Source organism: Marmota marmota, unplaced genomic scaffold (genome assembly GCF_001458135.2).
Source record: "Marmota marmota marmota unplaced genomic scaffold, marMar, whole genome shotgun sequence".
NCBI lineage: Eukaryota > Metazoa > Chordata > Mammalia > Rodentia > Sciuridae > Marmota > Marmota marmota.
Genome location: NW_025999924.1, coordinates 5,312,864 through 5,330,750, shown reverse-complemented (window position 1 = coordinate 5,330,750; position 17,887 = coordinate 5,312,864).

Below are 17,887 nucleotides of genomic sequence, written 5' to 3'. Positions count from 1 at the left end.
GCCTACCTGGCAGGCGCGGGGGGTGGGGGGCGGCTCTGCCCCTCAGCAGGCCGCTGGGCCTGCTCTGTGGGTGGTCACAGTTCCCTCTACCTTGCCGCGCAGGGGGAGGGGGCGGCTCTGCTCTAGCAAGAAGTTTGTAAAATTTATTTACATTTTCAAAGATCCAGATTTTTGTTTTATTTTTTTTTCTATTGCTTGCTTGTTGTATGATGGATTTATTTCTATTCCTTTTTTTTAAAAGTCATTTCACTTGATTTCAGTCTAATTTGTTCTTCCTTTTCTAGCTTTTTGGGTGATAATTTAGGTCATAGAATTTAGACTTTTCTTTTTTTCTAATACATGTGTTTGAACAAATACATTGCCTTCTAAGCATCAGTGTAGCTACAAATTTTAATATGTTGCATTTATTTTTATTCAGTTCAATGTAATTTTGAATCTGTCTTTTGATTTATTTATGCGTAATTTGCAAATGTGTTATTTAACTTCCAATACCTGGCAGTTTTTCCAGATATCCTTTTTTTCTTAATTTTTTATTTAATTCTCTCACCATTAGACTACATATTCTACATAATATTAATCTTTTTAATTTATCAAGATTTGTTTTGTAGCCAAACTATAAGTGGTCTATCTTGGTGAATGTTTCAAAACACCCAAATTGAAAGTGTATTTGTCTATTTATTGGGTTTAGTGTTTTATAAATACCAATTATGTGTGATAAGAATTGTAATGCATTCTGCTGTCATATATAAATAAAAAAATATGGAATACAATACACAAAAAAATACCAATTAGGTCAAATTGGTTTGTGAATTTTTATTTTTTTTCTTCTTTTTTTTAATTATTAGTTGTTCAAAACATTACAAAGCTCTTGACATATCATATTTCATACATTTGATTCAAGCAGGTTATGAACTCCCATTTTTACCCTATATACATATTGTAGATTCACATCGGTTACACATCCACTTTTTTACATACTGCCATCCTAGTGTCTGTTGTGGTTTGTGAATTTTTTAAAGTGTTCTTCTATCCTAATTGTTTTGTCTTTCTACTTGTGTCAATTACTAAGAAGCAACTGAAATTCCCAAGAAATTTTGGATACTTAAAAAAGAAAAAACCCAACCAGGATGTGAAGTGTTAACATCCCAGTGGCAGAATTTAAGTTACATGTTCATTCAGAAACTAGAAAATGTAGTTTTTAACCGAGAGCCATGTGGTTGGCTGAAAAGGGAATTCTGTTACTCAAAAGGAAAAAAGAGAATGATATAAACAAAGACAAAAAGTCATAATCTCTGCCACAACGATTAAGAAGTAACCTACCTTAGTCAGACCATAAATCATGTAGGGGTTTTGATGAACTATTCTTCAGTGTGGAATAAAGTTGTTGGCTGGTGAAAGTTCAATGCTGAATAGAGTTTACACAGATAGGAGATGTAATGAAAGCCGTTCCTCATGAATAGAGTAGTAGAAGGAGAGTGACAGTGGTGGACGTGAGCATAATATATATAGTGCATGGTAGGGGAGTAGGTGCCTAAGCAACAAATTAAATTTGCTTTGACAGGCAAGAATTTAGGTTCTTGAGCAGGAGGGTAATATGATGGAAGTGAAGCTGAAGGCTGATTTGTGGACTGTTGCTTATTCTGAGATAAGAGGTTAATAGAATGGGCTGAGGGTGTAACTCAGTGGAAGAGTACTTGCATGTGTGGGTTTGATTTCAGCACATGTGCATGTGTGCGTACACACACACACACACACAAAACAGCAGCGTTTCTCTCAGTCCAAATGTGAGGTGATGAGGTTTCAGTGGCAATGGAGAGAAGCAGCAATCTATCTATCTTTCTTTCTTTGCTGCATATATTAATATACGCATAAGCTATTACTACCACTATTGCTGCAAGGGGCAAAGCACAGGAATTAGTGAGGTCTAAGGGGCCTCAAATTGGTGGGAAGTTTGAGATCTCAGTGTCTTAGTCTTCCTAACTGTAATGTCCAGAGGCACTTGTCTCCTTTTCAGGGGAGACAATGCTGTTTGGGAATTACAACTGAACAAACAAATCGGGAAGATTTTTGTGACTCAAAGTCTAGTTTATCCTCAACTGTCAGGCCTTCTTGACTCAAAAAATGCTGTCAGTTGCCTCAGGACAATGAATAAACCAACAGAAACAAAAGCCAAATTGTCTTTCCTGCCTCTGGGTAACAATTAGCAGCTGCTCCCTGGGGAGCATGGTGTCACATTCCTTCCACCTGGGGCAGGCTCCCGGCTGTAGCTGCCCAATTCATTCCAACATTCGTCCACCAGTCACCCCATTTGTTTGATGGCTGAGCATCTTGAGTCTCCAATTCTGGGTTTACTATCCCATATTGGGATTGTCCTGAGAAACGAGGCAAACAAGACAAACAAGGCAGCTAATGGTTACATCATTACATCATGAATTCGCTTCTCAATAGTGCCCCAAGGGAAGGAGAGTATGGTCTCAATTAGGTTAGGAATGAGGTAGGGGGAATGGCAGAAAGAAACAGCTCCTTGAGCTATGGCTTCTGGGTGGGATTCAAACCCACATCTCTCTCTAGACCTGCACACTGGAGTCACAAATGCCCTATGTGAGTCATCTGTGGGCTGCTGATTTTTTCTTTTTTTCCCAGAGCTTAATTCCAAGTCTTCTTTTTCTCCACCCACCTGCTCTCCTCATTCCCTTACCACATCAACTGTTAGAAAACATTTTGGGCACATAGTGCATATACAAGGAAGGAAATTCTTCTGTCATCAAGAAAGTACGAAAGAGATAAACCATGGGCAAAAGAAAAATATTGTATATAAAAAGATTTATATATATATAAAAGGTTTATATATATATTCTATTTATATAATATATTATATTTATTTATATATTCTATGTATTCTATTGTATTCTATTTATATAATATTATTTGTTATATTTCCTTACTTTTTCTTTCTTTTTAACCCCAAGTAAAAATCATATGATTGCATTATGTTTTTCTCAATCCCTAACCTAGTAGATTGCAACGTTAGTTTTCTGGTGCAGTTCCTGAGGTTAGGTAAGGATGCCATGGAAAGCAATAAGACTTCAGTGTTCCACTTTTGACCCTGGTCTTGACATAGAACTACTGTTTTCATTTCTATGCTCTTTGGTCATTAGGAGGTTTGTTATAGAATGGACCTTTCTCTAAATGGCCACTACTGTGATCACAATCAGTTTTCATGAGCAAACAACAAGAACAGTGAGCTAATAAGAGCAACATACTTGGTTAAACAAGGTTATTTTATTTTATTTTGTTTTTTGGGAATCTATTTTATTGATGGAAAAGAGTTCACCTAAGTACTGTGTGCCTCCGATGAGCAGGCTTTTGGTTAACCCAAACATATAGTTAAGCAAATGGGATCCAGCTTGTCTTCCATCCCTGAGGCCAGCTTCCTCAAGCCCTGGTGTTAGCAGTATATCTCCAGACTCAGGGCTTTACCAAGTTGAGTTAATTTATTTAAAGATGGGTTACTGCAGATGAATCTCCCGGTAATCTAGTTAAAGTCTATATCTTGAGCAAGAATCAAATACATAAATATTTTCCCAAATCAATGCATTATGCCTGTGAATAAAACCATGTGATTTTAAGTTGATGAGTTAAAACAAAAGTAAGGAAAAAAAAACTACATATATATTTTTCTTAGTGGAATAAACGAAAGTGACTGAAAAAAAATGATAAAACTGGCTATGTGATGGTAATATGTAGTGTGGCAGTTTTTTTTTTTGTTGTTGTTTATTTTGGGAAATCTTAATGCTCTTCTTCAATTCTACATTCTTGTCTTCTAGTGAGTGTGTTTCCTTTTCATCTTCAGCTGTGATAAAGAAAAGTGGTCAATTTCCATGTTTTATCTATCAGAACTCCCTAACAGTTCAAAATATTTATGCTGGCCATAGAGGGACCGTTACATAAGCCCTGGGAAGGATGAGAGAGCTGAGAAAAGGTGTGTTGTGGTTTATTATAGTGAAGCTCTGAAGAATGAGCTGCTGGGGTAGGGTTAGAGAGAGATGATGAGAAGAACTGGAATATGTAGGCGGGCTGTCCTCAGCTGTCCATCATTTGTAGGATATTTAACTGGGAATGTAATTAACTACTCAGAAATAGATTAATCACTAACCCATGGGGAAACATGGTAATATAAGCCTTAGTCCTAGATCAGTCTGGATTTCTATCTTTCTTTTTTTTGGCGATACTAGGAATTGAACCTGGGGCCTTGTGCATGCTCTGTCATTGAGCCACATCCCCAGCCCTCAACCTGGATTTAAATCACATTTACAATGTGGCTTTGGGAGCATTTTTCTTTCTCCATCTGTTAGGATGTGTGGAATGGTAAAACTATGCATGGAAAGCATAGCATCTATAGGTTGGTGTGAGGGTAATGATACAGTCCAGGTAGGGTCTGGCACAGAGTAGGTACTTATCAATGGTAGCTGTGATTATCTAATGTGTGACTAGGTATTGTCTCTCAATTATAGAGGCATGAACCAAGAAACAGAGGTTAAATGGACCACAGTAAATCAGCAGTAGTGATGAGAATGCCCTAAGCATCCTAAAGCAGTGGACTCTGTTTACTTTTATGAAAGAATAAAAGCTTTAACATGAAGTGCTATTTCAGGACTATTTATGCTTGTCGGCTGTGACAGAAGTACTGTACACAGCAGAGTGTGTGGGATCCAAGAGGGTGCTGTGCCTGTTATTTCTGAGGCAAAACTGTGTATGTGCATGTGAATTTTAATTTTAAAAGAATTATTAATGAATATTTGAGTCTTATAGTTGTCATCTCAAATACTACTGATGAAGATCTTATCTGTCTTTCACTATGCTTGTTTTGTTTTTAATTGATCTTTTGCACCTACTTTATAATTCTCCTCATTTGCTGAGTATGAAATAGCTGCCTTTGCTATTATCTTGAGCAAACTTGCAGGACACTCACAAATCTTAGTCAATTTACCTCATCCCAATCAGTCCAACTACTCTCATAAAGTTCTTGAATCCCATTTGCTGTTGAAAAAGAAAAAAAGTTTAATGCTTAAACTTTTTTGATTCCAGTGTTTGAGAAGTATGCAATAGCTGAATAGTTCATTACTTTGAATAGTTTATTACTCTGAATTGTAACCAGAACAACATTGGCTCTGAGATTGTTTGGGCAAAGCAAGAGCATAAGGGAGTGGCAGACCCAATGTGTAGAGATGCATTTTCCTAATGGGAATCCCAGTGGACCTCAGGTGGAAATTTTCCTGGAGAAAGGGAATTGGTGCAGCAGGAGTGCTGGGAATGCCAGTAGGCATTAGGAAATGCATCATATGAATTGGGGTTTGAAGAGGTTTGATAGTAGAGCTTAGCACTCTGATAACTTGGACAGAGATTTAAGTACCACCATCTATCCATCCATTTATCCACCCACCCTAAAGTAAAACACTTTGCTGCATTATTAATATGCTGTCTTAAATAAAGAGACGTGTGCTTGAGTTGGATATCTATGACTTTCGGAAGACAGTCTTGTTCAGTCACTGATCACTCTGGTGCTCAGGTTTGGATTTCATGAAATGCTGTTCCAAGAAAAGATGAAACTTCTTAAAGTAGGTTTGAATGAGCGACAAGGAATCCTTCAGGACAGCATCTGAGTTTCTGAGAGTCCACGTGGATGATGAGAACTAATCTTACTTGTTATTTGCAGATGACTCTCCCACGATTCCACTGCTGAGCAGCTCTGCATAGCTGTTCACAGATGGTTTTCTTTAAAATGACTCACATAAAACCAGTACTTTAGAAAACGAACATGAGCACTGAGATATTTAAATGGACATCCCACCAAAGAAAGGCCCACCTGCCAGTCCATTCCCTGTTCCAGATAAACATGATTCTTCTCTGTCCAGTCTGAGCCCCACTTCAATCCATGAACAAACATCATGCTAAAAGCCCAGTTCTGCTCATGCCATTTCTCTGCTCAGGAATCATTAATGCCTTTCTAGTTTTTTGCCAAATAAAGTTCCAATGTCTTTATGTGGTAAATGAGACCTTCCCCTTCATGAATCCTATACTCCAGGTAAATGGAAGTACTTGAACTGGTTCCCACTGAGCCACAATATCCTAGTTCCTTCTGTTTTTACTCCTTCTAGTTTTTTTCTTTCATTTCCTTCTACATCTCTCTCTAGAGTTCTGTTCCTACTTGTCTTTCGAGGTTGGTTTCAGAGCTCTTCTTTTTGAAGCTCACATAAATCTCTCTTCTGGAAATAACCTCTTCTTCCTCTTTTGTTTTGGTGAGGGGTGGATACCAGGGATTGAATTTGAGCTACATCCTCAGCCCTATTTTGTATTTTATTTAGAGACAGGGTTTCATTGAGTTGCACAGTGCCTTGCTTTTGCTGAGGATGGCTTTGAACTCACAATCTTCCTGTCTCAGCCTCCCACTGCTTGGATTACAGGAGTGTGGCACTGCACTTGGCTCTTCTTCCTTTTAATTCACAAATAATTTGCTTCTACCTTTCTTACTTTCAACAATGTTTCTTACAATTTTCTCTTAATGAGACTCACCTGCAATATTATTAAAAAAATTAAAAATAAAAAGAATATCTGGACCCAATCCCAGACCTACTGAATGAAAGTCTCCAAAGGTGGGATCTGGAAGCAGCATTTTTAACAAATGTCTCAGGTGAGTCTTATGATCAGAGAAGAGACACTTTCTATAACCTTGCTGTTCCAAGTGCGGCTCCTCAAACCAGCTACCTGTCAGCATCCTCTGGGTGCTTGTTAGAAATGCAGAGTCCTGGGCCCCTTGCAGAACCACTGAATTGGCACCTGCATTTTAATAAGATCCCCTGGAAATTCCTATGCACATCAAAATGAGAGATGCACTGTCTTAACCATCCTTATCACTTACTGTTTTGATTATAGTTAATTATACCATCAAAACCTCATTAGCTTATGTCATAAATTACTCAAAGCAACTATTATTAGTTCTGTTTTTTTGGAGAAGTGAGACTTCCATTAAATTGAGTCACAAAAATGATATGCATTGAATTGTTTTTTGACCTACTTACAAAAAAAGGCAATTTCACAGGTCTCGGCTTAAGAGTAAACAGTGGCGATGCTGGGATCAAAAAGTGGGTAGTTTGGAATCTTTTCTGAAGTGTTGCTCCATCATTATGGTTATCACATATGCCAGTAACTGTTGGTTTTTAATGGTTAAAAAAAATAAAACCTCTCAGATTAAATACATGATTGAATTTCAAAATTAATATGTGGTAGGATTCTGAAAATGAGTCTGTGCTTACATACAGTATGAATACAAGATGGATCTGAAAGACTGGAGGAAGGGAGTGTAAAGGAAGCAACTGAAGCCCCATGCTCTTACCTCCCCTTTGTTCCATGGAGTGGAGACCATAGGTATTATTGCTGATTTTCTGCTAGGCACGTGGAACTGAAATAGCCCATGTTCTGACTTATAATTTTCAGCTTGGTTCCAAATCTCAAGAACTACAATTTTCGGCGATGACTGGAATAGAAAGTTGCTTCTGGGTATTAATTTTCAGCCAGAGTAGGTTTACAGTAATAGGTCTGTACAATTCTGTGTGCTCAAAAGCCAAAGTTTATAAAAATCTGTGGGAAATTGGGAAAGGAAGGAAAGATTTCTTGCCAAACTTTTTGATACATTTGATCCTTTGGAGTGACTAAATATGCAATGAAGACACAACAAAGAATAGCCTTCCATCAAGAGGCCAATATACACTAACTTTCCTCCCCTGAAATGGTATAGAACTCTTTCCTACTTGAGGATTTATAATCAACTAATTTTTAGTGCATGTGGTTCACAAAAGATTGAAGCCTCTCAAAGGGGGTCTTTGTTTCTCTGTGATTTTTGCTGACAGTTTTTATCATGGTGAAGTTCTTCAACTTGACACAAGGGCTTTATATGAAAAATGCCGTCTATGCTTTAACATGATAAATGTGCCATGTGGCAATAGGAGGAACAACAAGGTGTAACCCAAAGACATTTAGGATTGCTGGAACCTGATGGGAAGGAGTGATGTAGATGGCAACTGCAGGGACTAGAGGTTGGAGGAGTCTGAGAGGCATGCTGTGGAGGCAGATCATGCTGCTCACTTACTAGAACTGGTTAGGAGGTCCACATGCCTGAGTCATGCAGCTGCCCACTCGCTTTTCAAGTGGCTGGCTAAAAATGTACCTATGGAGGAATAATATCCTGAGCCTCTGTTGATTGTCCTGTAGTTTTTTCTCCTTGGGAATGCTTCTTATAAAATATCTTAATTACAACTCAGTTTTCCAAGTATCACACAGTCCCCTCATTATGTTAACTTGATATAAAACTGTCCATACATTTTCAGAGGAACTTGAATTGTGAAGGTTAAAGAAGAAGATAAGTAATTTCTTTTTTCTTTTTTTTTATTTTGTTAGTTGACTTTTTTATTGTTGCTGTGACCGAAATACCTGACACAGAAAGTAATTTCTTTAAGGAATGTAGGCAATAAGTTGCAGGTTGTTTTCTTCTTTTTTTGGCTTCTAAACAGAAGAGGCATAACTTTCAGTTTATGCCACAGTCTGGCTGGGCAAATAACTAGGGGGTCACAAGCAACTTGAAGATTGAAACAGCGGGAGCCGCTTTATTACAGGACAGCAGAGGTATATTTACCCAACTAATTACACACAGCTTAACTTAATTAACATCATCTAGATACAGCAGTCAGTCATTAAGGAATCCTCATCATCTTAATGGCTCGCTGGCATTGGTTCACAAACCACTCCTCCTGGCAAAGTGCCAGGTGCCATCTTGACTTGGTTGTGGCCCTCAACATCTCCCCCCCTTTTGTTTAATTAAACAACAAGCATGTGGCTTAGGGACCGTGCCTGTTTTATGTTGTCCAATACTACATATGGTCCTTACCTGTCATTGGATGGTCTGACCTCAAATCGTCAGCCTCCTGTCTTAGGTTGGTACTATTGTAATTGGATCTTACCCATCTTTGACTACTGGCCCAACACACTTAGCCATACTTGTGGATAACAACCATAGTGGTTTTTACACAAACACCATAAATAACCTGCTACAAGCAGAAAGGGGAGGATACAAAATGCCATGATACCAAGCCAATTGACGGCTCCAAGTAAGAAGTCCTTGGAAAAATTGTACCACTGATGTCACCGTCAGCAAAGATACCCTGATACTATTACAATTATCCATAGATTAGTTCATAATGCATATAAGTGACACATAGTCCAGGCAAGTTCTGCAAGCAGTTTAAAGCAGAGGAATCCATTAATATGTCCATTTCCTCTTAAAGTAAGTTGACTCTTTGATTGAGCATCACTTGTTGAGCTACACCATTCATTGATGCATCAGTTTGTACAGTTTGTGTGATAGCTATCGCAGAAGCTGTTGCAGCAGCAGCAGAAACAGCAACAGCTGTGATGATGGTAGCTGTAATTCCAGTAACACTGGAAATCCCTCTACCCTCCTCCTCACCGGCACTGGGACGAATGCAGGAACTCTGGCAATGATGGCTAAAGAAAATCGTGTAGCATTCCAGCAGGCATTAAGAAAACAACCTTCTGAACAATTTAGTACATTATCTCAAGGTATTTTACATTTGAAATAGGCCTCAATGGTGCTCATTATTCACTAGCCTCCAGGTGTGGGAGAACTATTGTAGCTAAACTGGAGTTCTGGATATCAGCTGTTATGGATTTAAGATATTGCTAACCCTGCATTTATCCACAGGAATAGCTAGGAGTCCCGTGGCAGCACCTGCAGCAAATAGGGAAAAACTGATGACTCATTAGTTATTGGCATTGGAAATGGCCAAACTTCAGGGACCCCTGGCGCATCTTCTGCCACCGGCTGTAGTGTCCCCAGGCAGCCCCAGATGGCCCCGGGGAGTGTCCTGGACTCAAACTGCCACCGGGCACAGGGAGCAAGAGCCTGCAAGACTATGCCTCCAGGTCAGGTCTGGGTTTGGGCTTGCAGCAGTGGCGTCCCGCTCCCTGGGCAGGGGGTGGGGAAGGGCCGGTTGCTGCCACCGCTTGGAAAGTCCCTGCTGCGCTGTGACCGGCTTGCGCACGCGGCAGCTGCTGTGCCGCTTCACCCAGCCTCCAGTAACGAAAAGTATTTAGTAGTAGCCTTTTGTTGCAACTCCTTCCCTGATAGTCCTTCCTCCTCTGAACTTTCTTCCTCTTTCTGACTAGAGTTCCTGGGCTTTTATCAACGTATGCCCTAACTGTTCTTGGTTTTACTGGGGTGCCTCCTTCCTTCAGCAATTGACTTAATACCCTTTTGGTTTGGTTCCACCCAACTTCTGATCCCATATTTCCGTAACAAAGACAATACAACACACCAAGACAAAACAAGACAAAAACACACTGTATCAATCTTCTCCATTTTCTTGAAATGGCCATCCTTCCTCTTGCCCTATCTGCTTCTAGGGACAAGCAGCTTTGCTCCCGTCCTATCTATTTCTAGGGACAGGCAGCTTTCCTTATCATTTATCCCCGAGTGTCCCGGGGCTCCCCGTATGGACCACCATCTGCCGCAGTCTGGCTGGGCAAATAACTGGGAGGTGACAAGCAGCTTGTGAAAGTTGAAACAGTGGGAGCCCCTTTATTACAGGACAGCAGAGGTATATATACCTAACTGATTATACACAGCTTGTTTCAATTAACATCATCTAGATACAGCAATCAGCCAATAAGGAATCTCCATCATCTTAATGGCTCGGTGGCATTAGCTCACAAACCACTCCTCCTGGCAAACTGCCAGGCGCCATCTTGACTGGGTTGTGGCCCTCAACAAGTTTAGATGGCTCTAGCAAAGTGTTCTTTAAATGCCTTTGTGTTTTTATTTTATATTATTTAAAATTTTTTAAAATTGTAGATGGACACAATACCTTTATCTTATTTATTTTTATGTGATGCTGACTTATAATTTTCAGCTTGGTTCGAATCCAGTGCCTCATATGTGAAAGGCGAGTGCTCTACCACTGAGCTACAACCCCAGCCCCTTTATTTTTATGTGAGAAAAGGCATGTGTTTCATATGTTTGCTGAGTAGTCTTTTTGTGTTAATATTGCATGTAATCATATAAAACACATGACATCTCTCCAAGCCTCAAACTCAGTGTCTGGGCTGGTACTTTTCATTGACCCCACCATATGATTTCAAGTGTGGTCTTGCTGACCTCACTATATTTTTTTAATGCTATAAATTTAATTTTTCCCTCAGAAAGTTTAGGAAGAATGAATGAAACTAGAATGAATGCACTGATTAGGTTAATGTTCTTCTAACCCAATTATTTCACCTCTAAATCCTCTCGTATTGTCTCACACATGAGCTTTAGAAGAACACCTAATATCTAAACCATAATATGCATTAATCTTGTGATAGTGCATATTTTCTTCTGCCTAAAATGTACTATCTCTTATAAATAAAGATATTTCAGGTATATAGACTGAAAATATTTTTATTCCAATTTCACAAGACTGGATGAATAGGAACCCACAACTAGATATTACCAGATCACAGTAATTCTTAATTTCTAAATAATAATAAAAGGAATGTAGAGAAACATCTTCAGTCTGTCTCAGTATCCTCAGGATTAAAAGGAAACATCAATTTTATTCCCATAGAAAGGAACATTAAGAATAGATTAAATAGTCCATTGGTTCAAATGAGTTTTGTTTTTGTATTTAGTGCATAAGAATTTGTAAATACACTTAAAGTAAAAGCCTGTGGCATGTAAACCCAGTTTGCCAGCATTAAAAAATGTGACCATCAACAGCTTTCCTTGGAGGATAGGTATTATGGATTGAATTGTGCTCCACTCCCTGCCCCAATCCATATGTTGGAGTCCTAACCCAGTGCTTCAGAATGTGACCTCATTTGGGAATTGGGTTTTTACAAAGATTATCAGGTTAAAATGAGGTCATTAAGGTGGTCCTTAATCTAATATTCCTGTCCTCCTTATAAAAGGGGGAGATTTAGAAATAGTTATACAGGAAGAGCTCTATGTGAAGATGAAGGCAGACAGAGATTAGGGTGATGCTTCTAAGGCAAGTCAAGGAACAATAAGGATTGTCAGCAAATCACAAGTTGGTGGAGAAGCCTAGAACAGGATCTTCCTCCCAGACTCAAAAGGCACTAACCCTGGAGACACCTTGATGCTGAGCTTCTAGTTTTCAGAATGATGAGAGCACAAATTTCTGTAATATAAGCCTTCTAGATATGGTACTTTATTGTGGCAACCATAGCAAATTAAGTATCAAGGAAGAAGTTAGATCTTGAGATTTTATTTATAGGGACCAGTGCTATGACTCCAAAGACCACTCCTCAGAACTTAACAAATAAATAAAACTCGAGGAATAATAATCTCTTGAATCATTCTAAGTGATGCTCTCATTTAGCAGTGTCTTAAATAGAATCTTGCCCATTTACTTAAACTACAGAAAGAGGAGTCCAGTTAATGAGAATGATCTTTTAGTTCACACACTGAAAAAATGTATGTTCTGATTAGCCAATGAGATTTAGGCTGACTGAGAGAGAAACTTCTTACTGATCATATTGCTCTCATTTTTCTAGGTCACTAGATTAGAGAAAGAGTCTTTCTGATTCACACATGGATTATACTATTTGCATAAGTTAATGAAATTGCAACTCAACCACAGTTGGGAGGAGTTATCCAATTCAATATGCTGACAGAAGGGCATGAAGGAAGGGATAAGACTGTCAAAAAGTAAAAGGAGAAGTTTTTATTTTATTTTATTTATATTATTGGTGCATTAAAAATTATACATCAAAGTGAGATCCATTGTGACATATTCATACATGCACATAATATAACCTGATCAATTTCATTCTCTTGTATCTCTCCTTTCCCTTCCATCCTCCCTCTCTTGTTTCCCTTCCTGAGAGAGAGAGAGAGAGAGAGAGAGAGAGAGGATTTTAAATATAGCATAATCTCAGCCCCTGAAAACAGCCCCAGGACAGAAAGCAACCCCAGGGTAGAAAATAGATGTAAGCTCATACTAGTAATGTGGCCAATCCTTGAAAGAACCCAGCCAAGAAAACATAACCCAAGTCAGGTACTGTAATGGAAGGAATTTCACATGCTAAATTCATAGATAAAGGCATTTGAATAGCTACAGGAGCCATCAGAGGAAGGTGAGGCCACTAAGAGGTAAGACTGGAGGGACAAAGTGAGGCAGCTGTGTTTTGAGAGCCTGTGTTCCTGGGTACTAGGATAAGAATAGACCGTGGAAGGGTACAGTTGCTGGAGACATTGTCCAGAGCTGGGAGAGAAGCCATACCCTGGTTTCTTCCTCCCAACCTCTAGTGCCTCTTGTGACTGAGCAGAACTGGGAGCAAGCAGCAAGGAGGCCTGGGAAGCAGCTTGCTGGTGTTAGTCTTTGAGGCTGAGCAAGGAGCAGGGGGAGGTTTAGTTAGTTTCCGTATGCTGCTATAACAAATTACACAAAGCAGTTTAAAACCATTCCGATTGATTCCTTTGGAGTTCTGGAGGTCAGGAGTCTAAAGGTGCTGGCAGGGCTGTCTTCCTTCTGGAGGATTCTAGGGATTATCTCTTTCCTGCATTTTCCAGTCTCTAAGGCTGCCTGTATTTCTTGGCTCAAGGCCCCTTCCTCCATCTAGAAAATGAATCATTTTAACCTCTGGTTGCCTGGTCTCTTCTCCATTTTTTGACATTGCCCTTCTTGCCTTCTTCTTGTGATTACATGAGCCCACTCAGATAATCCAGGAGAAACTCCCCATCTGAAGAATCTTTATCCCAGCTGCAAAATCCCTTTGTAAGGTAACATACCCAAAGCTCCATTGATTGCAAAGTGAACATTTTGGGGAACCATTATTCTACTGCAGAAAGAAAGGTACAGACATGGAGAGAAATGAGCAAGTGACAAAGGACTCTTGCCAACTCTCAATAGGCCATTTCTATTCTCTCCAGATGCTCTTTGCACATACTACCATAGTATTTCCACTAGGTAATTCTTACAAAAAATTAGTTACATCAGCTTTTGGAGGCTAAGCAAGTTTGCTCATATATAAAAAGAATGACACCAAAGGTTTAAAGAAACATTCATTATCTTAGCAGACCTTGCTGGAAACTTCTATTTAATAGGATTATTTTGAACCAGACAATTGCTGAGATTGAAGTAGAGGGTGGCAAGTAAAGGAATAGTTTTTGCTTCAATTCAGGGTCCTCTAAACATTAACAAGTCAGATCCCTAGATGGGGAGAACCCTGTAATGGAAGCTGAGTAATCGTCAAGAGGGAGGCTCTGGTGTTTCTTTTTCTTTTTTTTCCCCCCCAGTTTCTGTGGGAAGCAAACCAGCAGGAACCTTCTGGTCTTTAAGCTGGGAGGCTACAGTGAGCATGCCCCACCCAGGAGCTCCTACTGGACCCAAGCAGGCCACACACAGAGATGAGTTGTTTTTGGAGAAGGTGTAGACCCATTTCTATGCAACTGGAAAACTTGGACATCTTTTTCAGAGAAAACAAAACTAAAACCCAAGTAACAAACAGCTTATATAATTGCTCATCTCCTCTATTCTTCCATTTTGAGAGTTTTCTAAGCACTGTCTTTTCCTCCCTACCAATGTAGACCAAGAGAAGATCCTAATATGTGACAACAATGCTCCCATGTGTGGTTGCCCAAGGGCAAGGCCCTTGGGACAAAGATGCTATAATGCAGTATATTTTCCAAAGCAGTCTTATTCCTATTAACTCGACACAAACTCAGACACAACTAGGTCATACCCTGGGTGTTCTTGTTTACCCAGTAATAGTCTCTCCAATCTTCAGCTCTGTAGTTTCAGTGGCCTAAACTGTGTTACAGTATAGCATTTTGAGTCTGTTCACCAGCTGTAAGCAGAAGTCCAAATTCTCTGAAGGGTGTAGGTCTCCATATATCAGGAACATGACAAGCACTCACCCAGCCAGCTTTCCAGCAAGAGTCTCCATGGTCACTCTCTGTTTCATACACTGGGAAGCCTGCCAGAGGAAACCGTGTGAGTCAGGGATGCGTTTACAATCTGTCTTGATCTCTGGGAATGAGAATTTCAGGAGAGCCAGGGCTGAGATCATGAAAGAGTTTGGCCTTCACATGATCATCTCTCTGACCCAATGCTGGTGTTAGTCCACATCCTGGATGATCATGGCAGCCTATTCTTGGTCTAATTCAGATTATGAAAATCTGTAAGAACTGCAGTTTGGTCATTGAGAAGCCCCTTTCAAGGTATGCAAGCAGCACGGTTGGGAATGATATTTTTAAAAAAGCTAGTTACATCTCCCATGTACTCTTGGTGAGGATAAGGGACCCTTGGTTTTAAACTTTTGAGAGGGCAAGAGAGAGAATGCACTTGAGAATCTGTGTTCTTGGCTGAGAGGTCAGTTGGATGAGGAAAAGTCTGACAATAATAATAAGTAGAATATGAAAACAACACTTTTCTATTGAATTTTTCAAGGGTCAGGTGCCTCTATAAAGTCCTCCTTCTTGACCACCAAGTGAAATAAGTAAGCAACTGAGAAGCGGCCTATGGTCTAGTTTAATGTTCTTATGTCATATGGAACTAAATTGGTACCATTCTGCCTCAGATATATATTTATTGGCTAAAATTGATGTTTGGGACTGCTTCTAATCTTTGATATTAGGACACTTATTCTTTCTGAAATACCAACTGGACTCAAGTCTTAAATATCTTAAATAAAAGATCCATTCAAGTCTGGGTTTAACAATAAATTGTTTTTGTTGTTGTTGTTTTTAGCAGCCTGAGGATAAATTGGCCACTTGGAGAATCAACTATGTTGCCATGACAACTAAATTGTAGACCTTAGCACTTGGTTCCCTATGAAGAACCAGTGTGTGGTATGTGGTAGGGGAGGTGATGATGTGCATAAGGGAAGGTAATATGGGTGTTATAGAAATAAATTATGGTCTATGTATTTCTTTTAAAACTTTTCTTATATTTATTTTTAGTTGTAGTTGGACACGATACCTTTATTTTATTTATTTTTGTGTGGTGCCAATGATCGAACCCAGGGCCTCACACATGCTAGGCAAGTGCTCTACCGCTGAGCCACAACCCCAGCTCCTGGTCTATTTATTTCTTAGTCTTCTGTTCAGGCAATGGAAAGAGATTTGGGCAAGAATCTAATTTTATCCAAAAATAAATATTTCCAAAACCTCTAACTTTTGCATTTTTATACAATGAAAACAGAGTCTGTATTTCCCCATCCTGTTTATCTCTGATATGTAAAATGTGCTATGGTATTCTCAATATTGAATCAGAACTTAGAGAAAGGCTAGTGGTAACAATAAAATATCATTTCTTGGTTCAAATAAAATAGCATATGCAAAAATACATAGTAAGTGGAAACAAATCTTTGTTTTTAGTTTAAATTAAAATACTTGATAAAGATACCTCTTAAAGTGAGGATGCTATTTAAAAATAGGAGACTAAAACTGATGTGTTGACTTTAATTTAAATTTTTTTTTGTAAAATTCATGTAACATAAAATTGACCATCTTAATTATTTTTAAGTATGGGGTTCAATAATGTTAAGTATGTTCACATTGTTATGTGGCTAGTCTCCAGAACATTTTCATCAAAACTGAAATCCTATACCCATTAAATGGCTATTGTAAATAATGCTGCTAGAAACATTCATCTGTGAGTATTTGAGGAACTGTTTTCAATTCTTTTGTTGGATATATACCTAGGAGTATAATAGAAGGGTCATATGGTATCTCTATGTTTAACTTTTTGAGCTTTCTGTAGGGCTCAACCATTTTATAGTTCCACCAGCAATGTATAGCATTTCAGTTTCTCCATATTTTTGACAACACTGGTTATTTCTATTTTAAAAATGATAGCCATCTTAGTGTGTTTGAAGTAATATTTTAGTGTTATTTTTTATTTGCATTTATTATTAATTTTTTATTTGCATTTCTTTAATGATAAATGATGGTAAACATCTTTTCATGTCTTTGTTGTCCATTTGTAAATCCATTTGGAGAAATGTCTATTCTAACCCTTTGTCCACTTTAAAATTCAGTTGTTTGTCTTTTGTTGTTGAGTTGTAAGAGTTTATTATACATTCTGAATGTTACCTGCAAACATTTTCTTCCATCTTATAGGTGTCTTCCCCATAGTTTCCTAATACAAAAATCTTAAATTTTGATGAAGTCTACTTTATCTATTTTTTTAATATGCTTTTGGTGTCATATTTAAGAATTCATATTCCCAGTTAGGTGTGGTGATGCATGCCTTTAATTTCAGCAACTTGGGAAGCTGAGACAGGAGGATTGCCAGTTCAAGGGTAGCTAGCCTAAGCAACTCAATAAGACCTTAAGCAATAAATAAGACCTTAAATGCTTATGTGAGACCCTGTCTCAAACTTTAAAAGAAAAAAAAAGTTCTGGGGACTTTGCTCAGTGTTAAAGCACCCCTTAGTTTAATGCCTGGTACAAGAAAGAAGAAAGAAAAAAATCCACTGGCAAGTCTGAACTTATGATAATTTACCTCTGCTTTTTCTAAGAGTTTTATGGTTTTAGCTCATAACTAGGACACTGATCCAGTTTGAGTTGATGATATATTAAATTTTCTTTCTTTTTTCTTTTTTATTTTTCTTAAATTTTTTATTGTGGGTTGTTCAAAACATTACAAATTTCTTGACATATCATATTCCACACTTTGATTCAAGTGGGTTATGAACTCCCACCTTCACCCCATACACAGATTGCAGAATCACATCAGTTACACATCCATTGATTTACATATTGCCATACTAGTGTCTGTTGTGCTCCGCTGCCTTTCCCATCCTCCCCCCT